Genomic DNA, 21,944 nt, shown 5'->3' with positions numbered 1-21,944 from the left:
TGAGGAAAATGTGCAAATAAACTTTGATGTTGGGAAACACCCCAGAAAGTTCTAGGATTTCTGTAAGAAGTTCCTTTGGCTGCTTTCCAACTTAAAGTTTCTACTATAAATTCACTTCAGGAAAGGGAGTGTGTCACTGAAATCTTGGGCAATATCTTTCTTGTATTGTTGCTGAAAGTTTTCAGCTGCGGAGCACAGGGCTTCAAAACTCATTTTGTTGAACTCCTAAAGAGACTTAAACAAGTCACCAATGCCGTAACTAGACATTTTGGTGCCCTGGGCGAGACAGGGCACCAGCGCCCCCCATATAAGTGGGAGTGGCATTTGACAAGTGGGTGTGGCCAACCTAATGTGTGGGTGTGGCTATCACTTTACTGAAAGAATTCATATATATATATATATATATATATATATATATATACATATACACACACACACACAAAACCCATTAGACCCTGTCATTGTGTGTTATATAAAAGAATTTGACCTACTGCTCCTCTTTTTTCGTGTGTTCCAGCGGTGGAACTATGCGTTCCACTGACAGCAAGTTCGGCATTTGGAACGCATTTGAGCTCCAAATGCTAATGCAGGATGCCGCTCGGCCGCATCTACAGCGCCATTCAAGCTTCCGATGCCAGGAACAAATTGTTTCTGGTGGGGGGACGCTGTGTGTGATTGAGCCAGGGCACAGAGGTAGGTAGCGGGCGGCTGCTGCGCCCCCTTGGGCTTGCGCCCTGGGCGACGGCCAGTGTCGGACTGGGACATGAAGGGCCCACCGGGGGAAATGCAGCGGTAGGGGCCCACTACAATGGGGTGTGGCCAACTGTAAGAGGGGTTGTGGTCAGTCATTAAAGGGGATGGGGTCATCCCATGGAGGACAACGTATAGCACCATAGTATGGTCCATAAAGAAAAAGAGGACATTTGCAGTGAGGAGCCGCGAAGGAAAGGCAGAAGAGAAGAAAGAAGTCAATAGGAAGGTAAGTGAAGGGGAGCAAATGCAGCATGGAAGGCACTGTGTGAGACAGGGGAAGGGGAGGGATGAATTGAATACAATCAATCGTCATCAGCTATTTGTGTGCTGTCCATTCTTTGTGGTTAGTGTTCTCTCCCCTCATAGTGTACACAGAAAACAAATGCTATAATACAGTACTAGAGATCAACCATTCATCATATGAAAACCACAATATAAGGGTATAGACTAAAAATTAATATATCCATGAAGCACTATGGAGACCACAAAATTATTAGCATAAAAATATATGCACATTTAAAATATTACATAAATCTAATTACACTCTAGACACTGGCAAATAAAAACAGGACTCTAAAAAATGATCTACCCACAAAATGTACACTCAATAATAATCCAATGCCACTACAAAGGACAAAAGCAAAACATTAATATTAAAGCATATAGCAGATGCAATCCTATAAGGACCTAACTGTCTCAATGTGTTTTATTCTGATTAAGATATGCTTCTATAGGGAATAAAGTCCCAAAATTGATTGAAAACAAATAAACATGGAACATGATATAAACAGTGAATTTGGTTACTAGTTTATTAGGAATCCATTCATTGGTCAGCTGCAATAGGATCCTTTTATAGAGGCACTGAAGACATATATCACCATGAAGCCATTCTAATTTATCTCCCTCCCTCCGAGGTCACACAGTGGAGAGCTCTAGAGAAGTTTGCACGATTTATTACACTTACTGATTACACGGACTCACACTGCAGTTAGGACGGCAACTTTATGACTACAGGACGCCTGCAACTACAGCAAAAGGAGTAATCTGAGATCTGTGTCACTGTGAAGCATTTCTGCCTCTCTCTGTCTCAGGAGCAGGAAGTGTTCTCACGTGCTGGCTGTAGGCAGGGATTTATTAGTTTAACAGTCTCCGTTTCATATGTAGACTGACCGCAGCTCAGTAATTCTCTGCTCCGCCCCACCAACAAAGAGGGCGGGGTCATCAGGCAACAGGGCCTCCCGGGGAATACCCCGACTCCCCGGCAGGCCAGTCCGACACTGGCGACGGCACCGCCCGCACCACCCTAGTTACGGCTCTGCAAATCACAAATTACTTTCAAAGAAGTAAATGGATGATGAAAACCAGAGAGAATGGAGTCTACAGCTACATAGAAAACGTTGACCCTATAGTGCTTTTCGGCATCGGATTGAGTGGGTAGGTGACGACTGGTGGGTAAATCTATGATGATCTCATCCCATTTATCTCATATCTGTTCAATGTTTTTGAGAAGACATTTGATGTTGTCCAGCTCAATGTCCAATGTAGCATTGGGTGCTACAATAACGAGGGTAGTGGGGATCCTATACCCAGTGACGGTTACTCAGCGAACCCGCAGACTACGGAGGCAAGTCGCTGGCATCTTACCAACTCACTTCACAGAGGAGAACTTACTCTACATGCCTGTATTTCATCAAGCGGAGGTAAGTGTATATCCACACATCGATTGGGGAATATATGCGAATTTGAAGCTTGGCTCGTTTTGATGTTTTTATCCAGCTGTCATCAGGTAATAAATAATATGTTTTTACTTTGATTTGTGTTATGTCACATACAAAAAGAGTCCTTCCATTATCAATACATATGGATATGGTTTTCTGGATTAAGAGAAGACTAATGATTAAGCATAATCACCTGTAAGAAATTATTGTGATCAATGGTCTGTTTTTGTCTGACATTTAGTTTTGTTAATGACTGGTAGCAAATTCAGTTATTTTAGTGTCAATAAATTTACTGACAGCTGGAAACCCTGGCTGTACTTAATAACCCTCCCACTACGTGTAGGTCTGTTTGAGCTGTTTTTCACAACGTTTCCAAACATATGTGATTGTGTTTACAAAGTAAACCAAATATAAAGCTTGCTTCTTTCTTCTCCTGGAACATATATTTCAGTCACCTGTTTTATTGTTGCTGTGAACGCAGATGTTAATGTTTAGTATGACCCTTATGACTGGTTAATTGGCCACACCCACATGACAAATTGACAATGTCACAAAAATTGTCCAGACCACACCCAAACCCCACCCATATGACATCATAAGTAGTCTCAGGGTATAAAATAGGAGGCTGGGAGCCTACAAGTCATTTGCTCCTGGCTGAAGGCAAATTGGCCACCACAATGGCCTATCAAAGGAAACATAAGAAGGGCCACCTGCCCAAAACTCGGGCAGTGACTTCCCGGAAGAGGAGACGGTACACAAGGCAGAAGAAGCATGTGACCGTTACTAAAGGCACAAGGAAAGGTAAATATATATGTTCCAGCTAATGTATAAATTACAGTCTAGACCAGTGTTGTACAAGATTTCCTCTACAAATTCTGTCTACCATGAAAAAGTGAATCTTTAACTTAATAAGCTGTTATTTTTCATTGTTACAGGTTACAGACGTAATCGTCTGACGTTTTAGAGGCATAAGACGTGACGATGACGGTGAACTTCTCCACCTGCCGGAGTCACCTCACCCTAAAGAGCATTCAGAAAATACAAAAAAAAAGAAAAAAAGAAGAAAAGGAAAAACAAATAAGTTAGGTTTAGACACACTGACAATGGTAATGGTCCCATGCAGAAGAATTAAGGTTAATCTAAGTGCAATTAAGAAGCATGACACACAGTTATTTAGCATGTAGGTTAATCTGTTTAGATTTACAATGGTAATGGTCCCAATGCAGAAGAATTAAGGTTAATCTAAGTGCAATTAAGAAGCATGACACTCAGTTATTTAGCATTTAGGTTAATCTAAGTGCAATTAAGAAGCATGGAATAAAAAAATAAGCCGAATTTTGTCTACTGTGATCTTTTAAGTATTAAGGGGATTAATGTACATGTTACATGCACGCTGCACAAATGGTGCAGAATAAACACCTTTAAAAGCCTTAAGGCAAGAAGACTAAAGTTTAAAGATAAATAAGGAATACATATAATACATAATTATACTGCCTGGCCAATAAATTTTAAAGGGGGCGCCACAAAGCCAGATCAGTTTGTAATCTGAAAGAGAGCGGAGGAAACTTTTCCTGATATACTTGTGAAGATCTAATGACTGCCGGTAAGGGTTCAATAACCAGAGTGAAGACCATGGACGACAGCGGACATCTTTGTCTAGTACCGTTTCGGATAATAACCCTATTGGATGGTGTCCCATTGATCACTATCATTGCTGATGGGTCTGAATATAGAGCAAATATGCCTGTAAGGAAATCTCCATAGATGCTAACAACTTCCAGAGTGAGGGATATAAATGTCCACGATATTCTATTGAACACGTTATTTAGCATTAAAAGATAGAAGTATATCTGGGATTCTTTTAGCATTTCTAATATAAGATTTATTTATTGACAGGTTTTCATATAGCACCTACATAATGATCTGTGCCTTACAGAGAATATTTTATCATGCACATCACTCCCAGCCCCAGAGGAGCTTACAATCTATATTCCCTACCACACAGACTAGGGTTAATATTGTCAACTAACCCACCACTATGCTTTAGGGATATTATCACACTCCGCTCCCCGGGTATCTCTCCCCGAGCCTCTAAACACTGACTGTCACTTTAATTCCTGTTCTAGTGCAGATGATTAGTCATGGTCTGCATCTGTGTTTGCTACACCCGTGTACTGGTCAGGATTACCATTGGTCAGCCTCCCTTTTTAAGGCCTCTCCTTTCATTCTTGCATTGCTGGTTCTTCAAGTCATATCTGTTACTCTGATGTAGAGATGGTCACTGACCCCCGTGTTTTGGTTTTGTATTCGGTTTTGGTTTTGGATTACCGTTGTGTTTTGGTTTTGTAAAACCGCCATTGCGCTTTTTGGTTTTGGTTTTGGTTTTGTTTGGTTTTGTTTTGCTATTTTGTTGGAAAATCAATGTTTTTGGGCCTAGAAGAACCAAATTTAGTGCTCCACCTGTTTCTTGGATAAGTAATGTAATTGTAAAGCTAATAACTTATCAAAAAAACAGTTTAATTCCTGGTAGGTAGGCCTTCATTAATTCTACACACAAACCAGATTGTCTTCCTCTCCATCTATGCATATTGGCAATGCAGCCATCGTCTTTGGATGAATATTACACCCTACACTTATAGTTAAATATGTAAAGAAATGGACAAAGGCAGTTTGGTTTCTGTCTCTCTAGGCCCCCCTCCACTTGTCGAAAATACCCAAAAAATCAGCCGTTATAGACTGTACAATATTAATTGAAATGGAGAAAGCCAGTTTGGTTTCTGTCTCTCTAGACCCCCCTCCACTTGTCGAAAATACAAAACAATTCAGCCGTTATAGACTGTACACTATTAATTAAAATGGAGAAAGCCAGTTTGGTTTCTGTCTCTATAGGCCCCCCTCCACTTGTCGAAAATACAAAAAAATTCAGCCGTTATAGACTGTACAATATTAATTGAAATGGAGAAAGCCATTTTGGGGTCACTGTGTGTATGACACCCTACCCTTAAGGATAAAATGCCCAAACAGCAGCCTTTCAAGACGGTACGTTATATGGAAATGCCCCAAGTCCCTTTCCTCTTTGGGGGTAGATTGCACCCTAGACTTAAATAGAAAGTTTTAAAAAGATGTTATGGTCATCATCTGGAGCTTCATCCTCACCCTCATCAGTGTGTACATCATCATCACAGACTATCAATTCATCGCCGCTTGAATCCGCCATTAGAGAACAGTCAGTGCTTGGATGTCTTTGATGGTGAAGGCCTTCCTCGTGGAAGATGTAGTTCATTTTTATAAACATCATTTTCTACACATTTTTTGGAAGTAACCTTCTACGGCGATCACTGACTAAGTTCCCGGCTGTACTGAATACTCATTCAGAGTACACACTGGAGGGTGGGCACCTTTGCATGTCTATACTCGTATTGGAGGGAGTTATGGGCAAGGTGACACATTTTTTAGAAAAATCCTTCAAACCAGCCCAGATGTTAAATTGTTCTGGTCTGCCCCCTGCGTCTTCCCTGCTTCTTTTTTGGAAATTTAATTTTTTACGAGCAGCAGCAGCTTGGGAAAGTGAAGGTGGACACGTCGTCAAGCCGAGGCCCAGTTCAGCGGCCAACTTGCTGAGCAATAGCTCCTTGCAAAAGTTCACATCTCGCTAATTTACAAGTAAAGACTCAATGTAGGTCTTAAACCTTGGATCAAGCACAGTGGCCAAAACGTACTGATCCGAGTTCAAGATCTTAATAACTCGAGGATCATTGTGAAGCGAATGAAGTACTTGATCGACAAGGCCAACATACTTTGCTGAATTGCTTGCTTTCAGCTCCTCCTTCAGTTTCTCAAGCTGCTTTTCCAATAGTCTAATTAAAGGAATGACTTGGCTCAAACTAGCACAGTCTGTACTCACCTCACACGTCACAACTTCAAATGGTTTCAGCACCTTGCACAGCACTGAAAGGATTCCCCACTGTGCAAGAGTGAAATACATCCCCCCTCTTTTCCCAATGTCATGGCTTCTGCAATATGCTTGGATGGCTTTGTGCTGTTCCTCCATCCTCTGAAGCATGTACAGGGTGGAATTCCACCTAGTTACCACCTCTTGCTTAAGTTGGTGGCAGGGCAAGTTAAACTGCTCTTGGAGCTGCTGTAATCTCCTACATGCTGTGGCTGAATGCCTGAAATGGCCTGAAATTTTACGGACCACCGAAAGCATCTCCTGCACCTCACGGTTATTTCGTAGGAAGCTCTGCACCAGCAAGTTGATGGTGTGAGCAAAACAGGGAATGTGCTGGAAATCACCCAGCTGTAATGCTTGTTGGCGTTATCAGAAATGACATATCCTGGGGAGAGTCCAAGTGGTATAAGCCATGTATCAATCACATCTTTTAGTTTGCATAACAAATTGTCAGCTGTATGCCTGTTAGTGAAGCCGGTGATACAAAGAGTGGCCTGCCTGTGACAAATGTTACGTAGTGGTGTACATGCTGCTGCTGTTCCTGCTGGTGAAGGTGAATGACCAACCCAGTGGGCTGTCACAGTCATATAGTCTTTGGATTGGCCACTTCCACTTGTCCACGTATCTGTGGTTAAGTGGACAGTGGGCAGAATGTAATTTTTCAGCGCAATCTCTACATTTTTACACACTTTTTGGTATAGTTATGGAATTGCTTTACGGGAAAAATGGTGTCACGATGGAATTCTGTAACGCGGAAACAAAACCTCAATTAACTGTGAAAAACCAGCTGCGTTTATTGTGGAGATTGGACGCAGATCTTACACTAACATTGCAGCCATGGCGTCTGTGATTCGCTTGGCGACTGGGTGACTGCTGTCATATTTTCTTCCCCTAGCAAATGATTGTTTCACAGTTAATTGCTGAAATGTAGGACTGCTCATTTTCTTGACCTGCCTCTGGGCTGACGATTCACCCCCAGCAGCAGCCACAGCAGCAGCAGTGGGACTAACGCTTTCTTCAGAGGAATCAATAATAGTGCAGGAGTCATCCAGCCTTAATAAGTGGGATGCCGGGCTAACTCCGAGCGGTACTGAGGATATTGATGAGGAGGGTGTGTTGGATGTATTTTGTAGCCGTCGGGATGTCAGTGACCGGAGGGTCCTAGCTGATGATGGAGTGCTTGTAATTTTTTTGGAAGAACTTTCAGCTTTTCCCAACACTTTGCCATGAACTCTCGTCAAATGGCGTAACATAGACGAGGTTCCAAGATGGTTAAGGTCCCTCCCTCGACTGACTGTGGCTTGACATACACTACACATGGCTATACATTTGTTGTCTGGATTGGGGTAGAAATAATTCCACACATAAGAAGTGGATTTTTTAGTTTTATGGCCTGGCATGACAATGCCCTTTATCTTGTCATGTGCCAGAACTGCTGCCACTGGTGCAGGACTTACAAAAACAACCTCATCCTCCTCAACATCCTCATTAGCGCCCTCGTCGCCTTCACAAATCTCCCCCTCATCCTCTTCTAATTCCAAAGTGGCATCCTCAATTTGTGTATCACCGGCTACACTCGGGCTGTTCAGGCACACATCAGCAGAAGTGCTGAAAGGGCCCTTCTTTATGGGTACACTAACAGAATGCTCACGATTAGACATCCCACTGTTGGATGGACTCTCCACAGGGATTGGTGTCATTTGTGATTCAGAGCAAACATTATCCTCTAATGCCTTACTGTTATCTTGCAGCTTGGCTTTGACGCGTACCAGTAGTTGTGCACCAATTGTAGGCTGGGTAACTTTTTTGGATCTGCCACTAATAGAGAAAGGTGAAGGCCTCATTCTCTCTTTGCCACTGCGTGTGTAGAATGGCATGTTGGCAATTTTTTTTTATTGGCACTTAACTTTTCCTCAGTTACACTTCTTTTTCACTTCAACACAGTAAATTTTATTTGGGGTGTGGTTTTTGGACTGATTTCAAAACACTGTGTAGTTTGACATTGCCTTGCCCAGATGACGTACTGGGAACACTACCATCAGGACTGGTGAAAGAACCTGGTTGCTCATTCTGCTCATATGTGGACTGTTTTGAATCCATTCTGAGCCCAAAGCACTTGTAGTGCTACAAATTGTTTTAGATACTGCTGACAAATATGACTTTTGACAGCCAGAAATATTAATGCAAAATAATGGGGGACACCCCAAAAGCACTTGGGAGTGTTAAAAATTATTTTTTAAATCTGCTGACAGATAGTAATTTGGACAGCCAGAAATATTTATGCAAAATAATGGGGGACACCCAAAAAGCACTTGGGAGTGCTAAAAAATATTTTTTAAATCTTTTGACAGATAGTAATTTAGACAGCCAGAAATATTTATGCAAAATAATGGGGGACACCCAAAAAGCACTTGGGAGTGCTAAAAATTATTTTTTTTAATCTGCTGACAGATAGTACTTTGGACAGCCAGAAATATTAATGCAAAACAATGGGGAACACCTAAATAGCACTTGGGAGTGCTAAAAATTATTTTTTTAATCTGCTCACAGATAGTACTTTGGACAGCCAGAAATATTTATGCAAAATAATGGGGGAAACCCAAAAAGCACTTTGAGTGCCAAATATTGAAAAAAAAAAAAGACTCCTCTATCCTCCTCTCTTCTCTATCGATTGTTAGCACAATTGGAATCAGAATTGTATTGTCTGTCCCTGCTCTAATCAGCCTGTGACTACACCCTGCTCTCTCCCTCTGTGAAATGGCGATGGATTGCTGTGGAGGCGGGTTTTTATAATTTTCAAGTATCGCGAGAACCAAGCCACGAGATCCGACGACGTCACGTTGACGTTCGGCCTCAATTTGGATTCCGAGGGGACGGGAGAGTACCGAGCCTACTCGGCTCGGTACTCGGATAGGCAAAGTTCGGGTGGGTTCGGTTCTCGCGGAACGGAGCCCGCCCATCTCTAATTAAAATACAGATCGCTGTGCATATAGTTTGTGTCACAATCAGAATGTCTTCGGAAGCCCGAAGTGTTTGCCCGGTTTGACACTACCCCCGTTAACGTGCGGAGTCTAACGGAGAGGGAGGTTTTCACCAGAGGCTCCCGCAAGGGAGCATTGACTTGGCGTCTCCCTAACCGCAGGTTTCGGTCCTCTCAGAGGGTAACAGGCAAAACCTGAGGAAGAGCCTGGAGAACAGAGAAACAAGGAGCAGGAAAAGTCCAGAAGCAAAGACTACTGATGAAATCCTGAGGGCTTGGTAGCGCCCAGAATCAGGAATACAGATAGATAAGAGTCTCTGCAGCAGTGGCTGCTGGTGGAATTCTGGGGAGCTGGGTTTGCACCGTTGCATCAGGAACACAAATAGATAAGATGGTCTGCAGCAGCTGTTGTTGGTAGAATCCTGTGGAGTTGGGTTAGCGGCGTTGAATCAGGAAGACAAGTAGATAAGCAGTGATACAGGAGCCAGTACTGGGACACGTCTAACCAGGAGGAGAGACCTGAAGATCTGGCAACCTGGTAAAAAAGCAGGTGCTTTAAATAGGCAGAGCTGACAGGCAATTAGCCAATCAAGAAAGTGCAAAAAGTAATGAGCAGACCAGAGGGTAAATCTATTAAGCTCCGATTTTGAAAATCCAGCGATTTTCTCACGAGAGTTGAAACTCGCTGATGTATGAACCTGAGAATTCATGTAAAATCGCCAGAGATGTGTTTCTGTCAAAATCGCTATTTCCAAAATCGATAGAGATCAAACTCCCGACTGTTTGCCACTCTAGCTATACAAGTCTCAAATGTATGAAGCTGCGATTATGTAAACTCTCCTGAGTGATTAGTAAACACATCACTGTTACACTGCCCCTGTCAAAAGTTTAAAAATAGATAAAAGTTAAAAAAAAAAGCGCGTGGTGTCCCCCTGCCCGAGCACTCTTAACCCTAGTGCTGCCAGCCCACTGCTGATTGCGTGAAAATCTGTGAAAATGTTGTGTGGGTTCCCCCTAATTTTCACATAAGCAGCACTAGGCCAACCAGCCGGGGTGGGTGGCACTATGGCTGGGGGACACGCGGCAGGGGTCCGTCTGCCATAATGACAGCCAACTCCAGGCTGTTCAGCGCTGGGCTGGATTCCCTAGGGAGTGGGGTCCACCGAAAAAAAGAGCACCCCCCCTCTAAGGACTCCTAGCCCAGTACTGAAAGCACTATGACTCTTCCTACACCTCTGGACAGTGGGCGTAGGGTAGTAGCGGCGAAAATTAAGTAAAAAAACCGAACAGACGCCATTTTGTTTTGTGGAACTACAAGTCCCAGCCAGCCCGGGTTACCATAAACAGTGTGGGCATGCTGATGTTTGCATAACTACAAGCCTGACCCTATGACCCTATGAAAAAGCTAAAGGCGAAACGTACGTCGGGCGTGATGACGTCACAGACCCGGAAGTACTGACCGATAGTGGCTGTATTGCCGCTGATTTAGGTACAGATATGAGATAATAATATATTTCAGATCCAACAATGATAGGGCGATTTGTCTATATTTGTATAAGGGATATGTAGGTGTACTGATCACTTACCATGAAATGCCAGAATAGACATATACTGTATATACCAGCGCTACTCATATTATTTTGGCTACATGGTTGTTATTACTCACCATGAATTGTCAGAACAGACATATATAGACCAGCGCTATTTAGACTATTCTGACCATATGGTTGTGATAATATAATATCCTTTATTATAAATATCAGTTCAATAACTGACAATGGGGACTACTATATGCGGTGCTTTTTTTTTATAAAAAAAAAGGTGGTGGAACTCACATCTTGTTAATATTTTATGAAAAAAAAATATATATTCATGTCTAAACATACCTTTAATGTATTGTATTTCAGGCAAATGTTCATAGTAAATTTCAAACACTAATAATAATTTTTATGCCCCCCTTCAGTCTTCATTCTGTGCCAGTGCCCCTAATAATTTTTATGTCCCCCTTCAGGTGTCATCCTGTGCCAGTGCCCCTAATAATTTTTATGTCCCCCTTCAGGTGTCATCCTGTGCCAGTGCCCCTAATAATTTTTATGTCCCCCTTCAGGTTTCATCCTGTGCCAACGCCAGTGCCCTTACTAATTTTTTGGTCCCCCTTGAGTTTTTATGCTGTGCCCTGGGCCCTACTAATTTTTATACTGAACCCCCTTCCCCCTTCCCCCCACCCTCATGCTGGCCTTTTTTTAAAAAAAAATCACCATTTATTTTTTTGCACACTTTCTTTTAAACGGCCCATTTTTCCTTTAACTTACCTTGCTTTCTATTGCCTCCTTTCTCCTCTTCACTTCTTATTAGCTTTCTTTTCTGGCGGGGCGCTCCTCTTCTTGTGTTGAATATGCTCCTCACACCTCCGTGAATGAATGCCGGGCGCGACGTGCGTGATGACGTCACGCCCGACAGTCCTAGCAAATAGTGAAGGGAGGAGGGAGCAGCCGCGCTGGAGAGATGGTATTTGTTTATTTGTTTTACTTTTTATTGTTAAAGACCGGCGGAGAAGCCGCCGCAAACCAAAAAAAAAGGTCCCGGAATGCCGTTCCCAGCGTTCTATGGGAAAAAAAGCACTGACTATAGGTATCATTAAGTCTATACATTAGGAGCGGTAAATACAGATTTGCCTCCTGATATCAACACATTTATTTTGCTATCCCAATGGTAATGTAGTTTAAGATCCCATACACAATGAGATTGTAGGAATAATATCTCTTCAATCATATGACACTGAGGTCAATATAACCATTAGACATTGCAATTTGATTTATTTATAGATACCATTACTCCATAGCGAAGGAATTACACATAGGGTAATTATAGGAGAATATTCCTATCCCTATATCAACCTTTGGATTAACCCATGAATTTTTTTTTTTTGAAGGCATATGGTATAATATCAGCATAAAAGATATATATAATGTTGATTACACTCTATAGCAATTGTCTGCCAATACGAAATGATCTATTAACAGTGTCATACTTTTCCTACAGATTCCCCCCTCTTTCATACCTTTGGTGATATGCCCTGTGAGTTGATTATTTTCATCACATATCTAATAATTAATTAGGATATGAAATCCTTGTGAGATATATATATATATATTTACATCATATATTTAGGTATATCGGATTATATTGTACAATATTATTTTATAATCAAATATCTCACCTTACTCTCATATTATATCCCTATCGGCTAGTACCTCTAAAGGTCCTAATATTATTTTAACTTATCTCTCCCTACTCCCCATTTTTTAACAAATTTTGATTTTAATATTTCGCCTATATGTGATCCGAATAATAAAGGCTTTGCGCCCAATGATAGGAATCTATATAGTTGGTTTTTAGACATTATGGACCTCATTTATAGTCGGACGCAAAGTCAGTTTTAGGCGCAGTCAACAAAAAAACACTATCACGCATGTGCAGAAAGCACCAAATCCGCCTGCATCTTGGACGCAATTAACACTTGCGACTCACTACTAGAGAATGGGAGGAACACGGAATTGTGAAGGTGTGACCATGTAAATAAATCATAGTTGCAGTGAGACGCAGACGCAACACACGTCAAAACAGGGTTAAAGCTCTGCGGCAGGAATTAGGTGGCACAAGCGTTAGCTAGCTGCAAGAACTGCTTGCAGCTTGATAGGGTATTAAGAGTGGGATGCAACTGGGTTTGGCAAGTATTAAGAGTGGGATGCAACTGGGTTTGCTTGCCACTCGTAATACCCTACCAAGCTGCGGCACACTCCCACTCCTACACTTCTTAAACGGACTTTGCGTCCGACTCTAAATGAGGTCCTATATGTACACATGAATAATTATCAAACAATTAATAGTTAACTGGAGTGCCTTTTGTTCATATACTTATACCGTTCTTCGGTTATTTGTTTAAGATAACTACAAGCACCAGCATACCCATGGCAGCCAGGACATGCTGGCACTTGGAGAACCACAAGTGCCAACATGCCCTGACACCCAGAGCTGGTTGAGACCTGAAGTTCCACAAAACTAAATGTTAAATAAACCACAACTCCCGGTTTTTTACCACAACATTTTTATAAAAATAATAAAACCACAATAAATACAATACACACCCTCATTTATACCACATAAATTTATTAAAAATAAGAAAACCCCAATATACTCGCCAATCTGAATTCTTCTTCTTTTGTCAGCAGCTTTTAATCCAAAAATGCCTGTAAACCATGTCCAAATAAATTTGTAATTTCAAAGTCCCTGCTTGTAAAGTCCATAAATAAAATTGTATTCCAGAAGTCCATGCTTGTAATAATGTTCAGTTCTTCTGGCCAGGAGGGCCCCCATGTTGATTGCAGTCTTCTGATCTTTAGCCCAGGAGGGGCCCCATATTTGTTTTCCACTCTGAAACATGCTTGGTTAAAAAAATAAAAAAATGACACTGCAGGAACAGCTTGTACACAGTGTACAAGCTCTGATGCGCAATGAATTTAGCTAAGCCGCGAGGTCTATTTATAGTGTAAGGGGTTTTCCCATGACAGCGTGAAAATCGGGGGAACCCCACTCAAATTTTTCTCCGATTTTCACGTAACCAGCAGTAGGCTGGCAGCACTAGGGTTAATAGTGCTTGGGCGCGGGGGACCCCACCCTTTTTTTTTTTTTTTTTTTACTTTTATCTATTTTTACACTTTTAACAGCCGCTGGACCTCCGGCTGTATAGGCAGGGGCAGTGAATGTGTTTACTAATCACGCAGCTAGATGAGGACAGCATAGGAGAGTTCGCTAAACACGGGAGTGTTTGACATCGCAGCAAATCGCCAGAGATGACCAGCGATTTTTAAGATCAGAGTAAACATCGCAGTTTAATACATCTGGCGACTTGTGGACTGGACCGAATCCTTTCCAGTCTATAAGGTCTTTGATTCTCCCACGGGAACGTTTGAAGTCCAGAATCTGTTTAATCTCAAACTCTTCACCTTGTGAAACAGAGAGAGAAGATGGAGGCATTCTGTGGGAGGAGAACTGGTTGATGATAAGTGGTTTCAGAAGAGACACATGGAGGGGAATTCAATTCCCCCTGAAGTACCGCCGGGTTAAAACTATTACTGTTATTATGGTAGTTTTAACCCGGCCTTCTGCTCGCAGCTCAGGGAGCTGCGAGCAAAAAGCCGGCGTCAGAACTACCGCATAACGGTAATTACGCACACTATTACTGTGATAATGGTAATAATGCGCAGGTCGCTTTACTTTTAACAATGCGGCCGATTGAATATGCCCCAATGAAAGTATCTGAGATGCGAAGGGAAATAGGAAGCTGGGGCCTGATTCATTAAGGATCTTAAATGCAGAGGATCCTTATTTTAGTCTCCTGGACAAAACCATGTTACAATGCAAGGGGTGCACATGAGTGTTCTGTTTTGCACATAAGTTAAATACTGACTGTTTTTTCATGTAACACACAAATACTTGATAGCTTATTTGTACACTGAAATTTAAAGTTGATATGTGTGTGTTACATGAAAAAACAGGCACTATTTAACTTATGTGCAAACCAGAACACTCATTTGCACCCCTTGCCTTGTAACATGGTTTTGTCCTGGAGACTGAAATGAGGATCCTCTGCATTTAAGATCCTTAATGAATCAGGCCTCTTGAGTTTAACTGATGCAGAGTTGATGATCCGAAGGATTGTAAATGGACTGTTGAACCGAGGTGCAAATTTCATGCATGGAACCTTGAGGCGGATGTTTTTCGTTGTTAGCCACACTTTATCACCTTCTTTCAGCAGAGGGATGGCCCGACATCTCTTGCCCGCAGAATGTTTATAACGGGAGGAGGATTATTTGAGACACTTAAGGGTTTGTGTCCAAATAGAACAAAATTTTTTATAGAGATCATCAATTGTCGGTACTTGGGTGTGTGGGAGGGCAGAAATTCTGGGAAGATTTAGATGGTGACCATAAATGATAAAGAATGGAGTAGAAGAGGTTGACTCGTGATAAAGGTTATTGTGCGCGAATTCCGCCCAGGGTAGCAGGTCGGACCAATTATCCTGGGAAGCTGAGGAGTAGGTCTGCATGAAAGTCTCCAGGTCCTGGTTTACTCTCTTTGTCTGACCGTTTGATAGCGTGTGATAGGCCGTAGAGAAGTTAAGTTGAATGTTGAGAATCTTGCACAGAGATCCCCAAAATTGAAAGGTAATTTGGATGCCACGATCTGACACAATCTCCAATGGGCAGCCATGAAGGCGAAAGATTTCTTTTACAAACATTGAGCCAGCTGGGCAGCCGAGGGTAACCCCACGAGGGGCACAAAATGGGCCATCTTGGAGAAACGGTCCACAATGACCCATACTGTGTCGAATTTCTTGCTAGGAGGAATTTCTGTAATAAAATCCATAGAGATTAATGACCATGGTTTGGATGGAAGAGGTAGCGGAATCAAGGTGTCACGATTTGCACTCTGCAGCTGCTGTCTACAGTGACTCTATTGGATTTGGTGTGCTTTCCACTTGTAGTACCACTGCCCACCAAAGGGGCCACTGTGCTACTTGATTATTCTCCTTGATCACTGGGAGTGGTTTCAGCTGCATGAGGCCTATTTATACCTGCCTGCTTCAAACAGTCTGGGCCAGATCATCAGGTCATTCTGAGGAGCATTCCCTGTGCTCAGCTTCTATCTGCTATCTGGACTCCTGCATCTTCAACCATTATACCTGGTACTTGTAGTTCTACGCTGCCTGTTGAAATCCACTATTTGCTGTTACCTGTGTCCTGGACTCCTGCATCTTCAACCATTATACCTGGTACTTGTAGTTCTACGCTGCCTGTTGAAATCCACTATTTGCTGTTACCTGTGTCCTGGACTCCTGCATCTTCAACCATTATACCTGGTACTTGTAGTTCTACGCTGCCTGTTGAAATCCACTATTTGCTGTTACCTGTGTCCTGGACTCCTGCATCTTCAACCATTATACCTGGTACTTGTAGTTCTACGCTGCCTGTTGAAATCCACTATTTGCTGTTACCTGTGTCCTGGACTCCTGCATCTTCAACCATTATACCTGGTACTTGTAGTTCTACGCTGCCTGTTGAAATCCACTATTTGCTGTTACCTGTGTCCTGGACTCCTGCATCTTCAACCATTATACCTGGTACTTGTAGTTCTACGCTGCCTGTTGAAATCCACTATTTGCTGTTACCTGTGTCCTGGACTCCTGCATCTTCAACCATTATACCTGGTACTTGTAGTTCTATGCTGCCTGTTGAAATCTACTATTGCAGTTACCTGTTTCTCATCTGCACTTTGAACTGTCTCATGAGTTACCTTGTCATCTCTGTTTATTAATAAACTCATTATAATCACTTATCTCCTCTCCGTGGTCATACCTGAGAAATCCTGACAGTATGATCTGGCCATAAAACCAAGCCTGCTGCTGCACGGCTTTCATCTCTTTTGGAAAGGATTTCCAGGGAAGTGACCTACTCCGTTTTCAACATTAAGACCATGGCTGCTATTTCCTCCGAAAATTCCCTGTTCCAGTTGCTCCAAGTGGACATTCTTCAACTTCGCACTCAAATAGCGCAAGTATCTTCCTTGCTGAACCAAGTGCTTAAGCAACTTCCAGTTTCCACCCCTAATACATCCTGCTGTAAGGAGTCTAACTATGCTGCTAACATTTCATTACCAAATTTGTCTGCCTTTGACTCTCTGCAAGCAGTACCTCCCAATATTCCTGTAACAAATTCCAGGTTTTCAGGTGCTCCACGCCCTCACCTGACCGAAGAGGAGCGATGGCGCAGGAGGACCTACAAACTGTGTCTTTACTGTGCCAGTGATGCACATTTTTTACAGGATTGCCTGCTCCGTAGACTCCGACCATCTTCAACTTCTATCTCTAGCTCTGAGTTACAAGCTTCTGTCTCCATTCCAGACATGTTATCTGCTCCCATGAGAACCCGGGTTCCCCAGTTCAACCCAGAGGGGGCGCTGCCCTTCCAGTCTGCTCCAGAGGGGGCGCTGCCCTTCCAGTCTGCTCCAGAGGGGGCGCTGCCCTTCCAGTCTGCTCCAGAGGGGGCGCTGCCCTTCCAGTCTGCTCCAGAGGGGGCGCTGCCCTTCCAGTCTGCTCCAGAGGGGGCGCTGCCCTTCCAGTCTGCTCCAGAGGGGGCGCTGCCCTTCCAGTCTGCTCTGGAGGGGGCGCTGCCCTTCCAGTCTGCTCCAGAGGGGGCGCTGCCCTTAAAGACTTCTCCAGAGGGGGCGCTGCCCTTAAAGACTTCTCCAGAGGGGGCGCTGCCCTTAAAGACTTCTCCAGAGGGGGCGCTGCCCTTACAGTCTGCTCCAGAGGGGGCGCTGCCCTTCCAGTTTGCTCCAGAGGGGGCGCTGCCCTTCCAGTTTGCTCCAGTGGGGGCGCTGCCCTTCCAGTCTGCTCCAGAGGGGGCGCTGCCCTTCCAGTCTGCTCCAGAGGGGGCGCTGCCCTTCCAGTCTGCTCCAGAGGGGGCGCTGCCCTTCCAGTCTGCTCCAGAGGGGGCGCTGCCCTTCCAGTCTGCTCCAGAGGGGGCGCTGCCTTTCCAGTCTGCTCCAGAGGGGGCGCTGCCCTTACCGTCTGCTCCAGAGGGGGCGCTGCCCTTCCAGTCCGCTCCAGAGGGGGCGCTGCCCTTCCAGTCCGCTCCAGAGGGGGCGCTGCCCTTCCAGTCCGCTCCAGAGGGGGCGCTGCCCTTCCAGTCCGCTCCAGAGGGGGCGCTGCCCTTCCAGTCCGCTCCAGAGGGGGTCCTGTCCCTCCAGTCTGCTCCAGAAGAGTTGCCGGTCCATGCGGTCCAGCCCGAGTTGCCAGTCCATGCGGTCCAGCCCGAGTTGCCAGTCCATGCGGTCCAGCCCGAGTTGCCAGTCCATGCGGTCCAGCCCGAGTTGCCAGTCCATGCGGTCCAGCCCGAGTTGCCAGTCCATGCGGTCCAGCCCGAGTTGCCAGTCCATGCGGTCCAGCCCGAGTTGCCAGTCCATGCGGTCCAGCCCGATTTGCCAGTCCATGCGGTCCAGCCCGAGTTGCCACTTGGTGCTGTCTGCCCTCAGGCTTCTCAAAGTGCTGTCTGCCCTCAGGCTTCTCAAAGTGCTGTCTGCCCTCCGGCTTCTCAAAGTGCTGTCTGCCCTCAGGCTTCTCAAAGTGCTGTCTGCCCTCAGGCTTCTCAAAGTGCTGTCTGCCCTCAGGCTTCTCAAAGTGCTGTCTGCCCTCAGGCTTCTCAAAGTGCTGTCTGCCCTCAGGCTTCTCAAAGTGCTGTCCCTGCCAGGCCTGCCGCCCAGTCCGGGCCTGCTCCCAAGTCTGCGGCCCAGTCCGGGCCTGCTCCCAAGTCTGCGGCCCAGTCCGGGCCTGCTCCCAAGTCTGCGGCCCAGTCCGGGCCTGCTCCCAAGTCTGCGGCCCAGTCCGGGCCTGCTCCCAAGTCTGCGGCCCAGTCCGGGCCTGCTCCCAAGTCTGCGGCCCAGTCCGGGCCTGCTCCCAAGTCTGCGGCCCAGTCCGGGCCTGCTCCCAAGTCTGCGGCCCAGACCGGGCCTGCTCCCAAGTCTGCCGCCCAGTCCGGGCCTGCTCCCAAGTCTGCCGCCCAGTCCGGGCCTGCTCCCAAGTCTGCCGCCCAGTCCGGGCCTGCTCCCAAGTCTGCCGCCCAGTCCGGGCCTGCTCCCAAGTCTGCCGCCCAGTCCGGGCCTGCTCCCAAGTCTGCCGCCCAGTCCGGGCGCCCTGCCAAGTCATCTGCCCAGTATGGATTGTCTTCTGCCAAGGGGGTCCTACCCAAGTCCCCAGGGATGTATGTTCAACCCGAGCTGGCCGAGTCTCATGCTAATTCGAATTCACCTCCTGTTCAAGTCTTCCAACCACCTACCTTCAATGGGGATATTCAGCAATTTCGTGCTCTTATTAAATTCTGTATATCCTATTTTCCCTCTGTATCCAACCTCCTCGATACTCAACGAAAGCAAGTGTTTTACATGTTGGCCAACTTTACAGGGGAAGCTCTGGAATGGGCAGAGCCCTTAGTTGAAACCCAAGATCCCATTCTGTCTGATTTACAGCTTTTTACTGAGGCCGTGATCAAAGAATTTACACCAGCACCTGCTATTCTCACTCCCAGTGCTTCATCTATGCCACATGTTCTATCTCCAGCTACTCCCACTTTGAGATTATCGTTTTCTTCACTCCATTTCCAGCAACCCTCTAAAAACCATAAAAAGAAAGTGAAGAGGAAGAAGAAGGAAGATTCTCCTGGATCTCAACTCCCCTGTGGTGTGGTTTCTATACCCTTCCCGTCCTTGCATGAAGACTTCTCAAATACATGCCCAATTCTGGACTATGACTCTGACTTTTCTGACCATTTCTAGTATTTGGGCGTCTGGAATCCGCCCTTTAAGGAGGGGGTACTGTCACGATTTGCACTCTGCAGCTGCTGTCTACAGTGACTCTATTGGATTTGGTGTGCTTTCCACTTGTAGTACCACTGCCCACCAAAGGGGCCACTGTGCTACTTGATTATTCTCCTTGATCACTGGGAGTGGTTTCAGCTGCATGAGGCCTATTTATACCTGCCTGCTTCAAACAGTCTGGGCCAGATCATCAGGTCATTCTGAGGAGCATTCCCTGTGCTCAGCTTCTATCTGCTATCTGGACTCCTGCATCTTCAACCATTATACCTGGTACTTGTAGTTCTACGCTGCCTGTTGAAATCCACTATTTGCTGTTACCTGTGTCCTGGACTCCTGCATCTTCAACCATTATACCTGGTACTTGTAGTTCTACGCTGCCTGTTGAAATCCACTATTTGCTGTTACCTGTGTCCTGGACTCCTGCATCTTCAACCATTATACCTGGTACTTGTAGTTCTACGCTGCCTGTTGAAATCCACTATTTGCTGTTACCTGTGTCCTGGACTCCTGCATCTTCAACCATTATACCTGGTACTTGTAGTTCTACGCTGCCTGTTGAAATCCACTATTTGCTGTTACCTGTGTCCTGGACTCCTGCATCTTCAACCATTATACCTGGTACTTGTAGTTCTACGCTGCCTGTTGAAATCCACTATTTGCTGTTACCTGTGTCCTGGACTCCTGCATCTTCAACCATTATACCTGGTACTTGTAGTTCTACGCTGCCTGTTGAAATCCACTATTTGCTGTTACCTGTGTCCTGGACTCCTGCATCTTCAACCATTATACCTGGTACTTGTAGTTCTATGCTGCCTGTTGAAATCTACTATTGCAGTTACCTGTTTCTCATCTGCACTTTGAACTGTCTCATGAGTTACCTTGTCATCTCTGTTTATTAATAAACTCATTATAATCACTTATCTCCTCTCCGTGGTCATACCTGAGAAATCCTGACACAAGGGACCTGCAGGTTTCAGCCGAGGAGTCTTATGCTGTGCGCAAATATTGCAGGCAGCTACAAACTGCTTGGTATCAGTGCAGAGGGTTGGCCACCAATAAATCCTGGAGAGTACCTCGATGGTCTTAATAGCTCCAGCATGACCGGTAAAACATGAGGTATGAGCCCATTGGAGTATATTTGTCATGAATCGGGATTCTAGTCCTGTTTACACCACTCGGCGGTACCATATCACCGTACATCTCCCTCCAGGTCGAATGCAGCATTCTATCCTGGGACAAGTGTGACTTCTGTCTGCAGTACTGGAGACTGCTATCTTAGGTGAGTCATTTGCTAAACATCCTGCTGACTCTGAACACCTGATCTCATCCACCAATTGGCTTCCTCTGCAGACTATAAGAGTCTCCTTCTACACTCAGCAAGTGGCCAGTGCAACACTTTCCTAGTTCCTGTTTCCAGACCACCACAGTTGCTGTTGTTTGCTGCTTCACTCCAACTGCTGTATACAGATCTCAACCCTTTATCCTTCGTGTGAATTCAGCTTCATCCTGGTTGCTGCTTCAATCATCCTGCTGCATTCAGATCTCCACCCTTTACTCTCTGAGTGAATTCAGCCTCATCCTGCTTCTTTTTTATGGACTTCAATCATTTACTCTCTGAGTGAGTTCAGCTTTATCTTGCTGGCTGTTATGAACTGCAACCATTAACCCTCTGTGTGAATTCAGCTTCATCTTGTTCCTGTTATATGAACTGCAAACCATTAACCCTTTGTGTGAATTCAGCTTCATTCTGCCTGCTGAAATAAATTATTTGGTTATTTATTCCTCGTGTGGATTTGCCTTCATTCTATCTGCTTGTGTACAGATTCCAGCTGTTATCTTCTATGTGGATCCTCCTTTCATCAATCTATTCCTGTCTCTCCTATTGGGGTAGTAGGTTGTTGTTCTGAGTCATCCACTTTCTATAGCCATTTCTGTGTCTCGAGGTACCAACTTCCAGTTGTCCAGGGCCAGGTCCAGGCTTAGTCTGTTCAGGAGGTTGCCACCCCTGTATATCCTCTGCCTGAGTTCTGAGTCTTCCCAGTCCCAGTTGTGGTACTATATTTGCCTTAATCTCTGAGTTATTGGAGGTACTGAGTCTCTGGTCATG

General features: G+C 44.8%; 1 long non-coding RNA gene across 1 annotated transcript; it reads left to right on the top strand.

Moving 5' to 3' along the window:
- Window positions 1–3,127: 3,127 nt before the first annotated feature.
- LOC142100164 (uncharacterized) lies at window positions 3,128–3,806 on the top strand. The gene is made up of 2 exons (XR_012678747.1): window positions 3,128–3,272; window positions 3,407–3,806. It is a non-coding gene; the product is annotated as an uncharacterized LOC142100164 (long non-coding RNA).
- The last annotated feature ends 18,138 nt before the right edge of the window (window positions 3,807–21,944 follow it).

The sequence above is a fragment of the Mixophyes fleayi genome, chromosome 8, assembly GCF_038048845.1.
Source record: "Mixophyes fleayi isolate aMixFle1 chromosome 8, aMixFle1.hap1, whole genome shotgun sequence".
Taxonomy (NCBI): domain Eukaryota; kingdom Metazoa; phylum Chordata; class Amphibia; order Anura; family Limnodynastidae; genus Mixophyes; species Mixophyes fleayi.
This window is presented reverse-complemented; position numbering and strand designations above follow the sequence as displayed.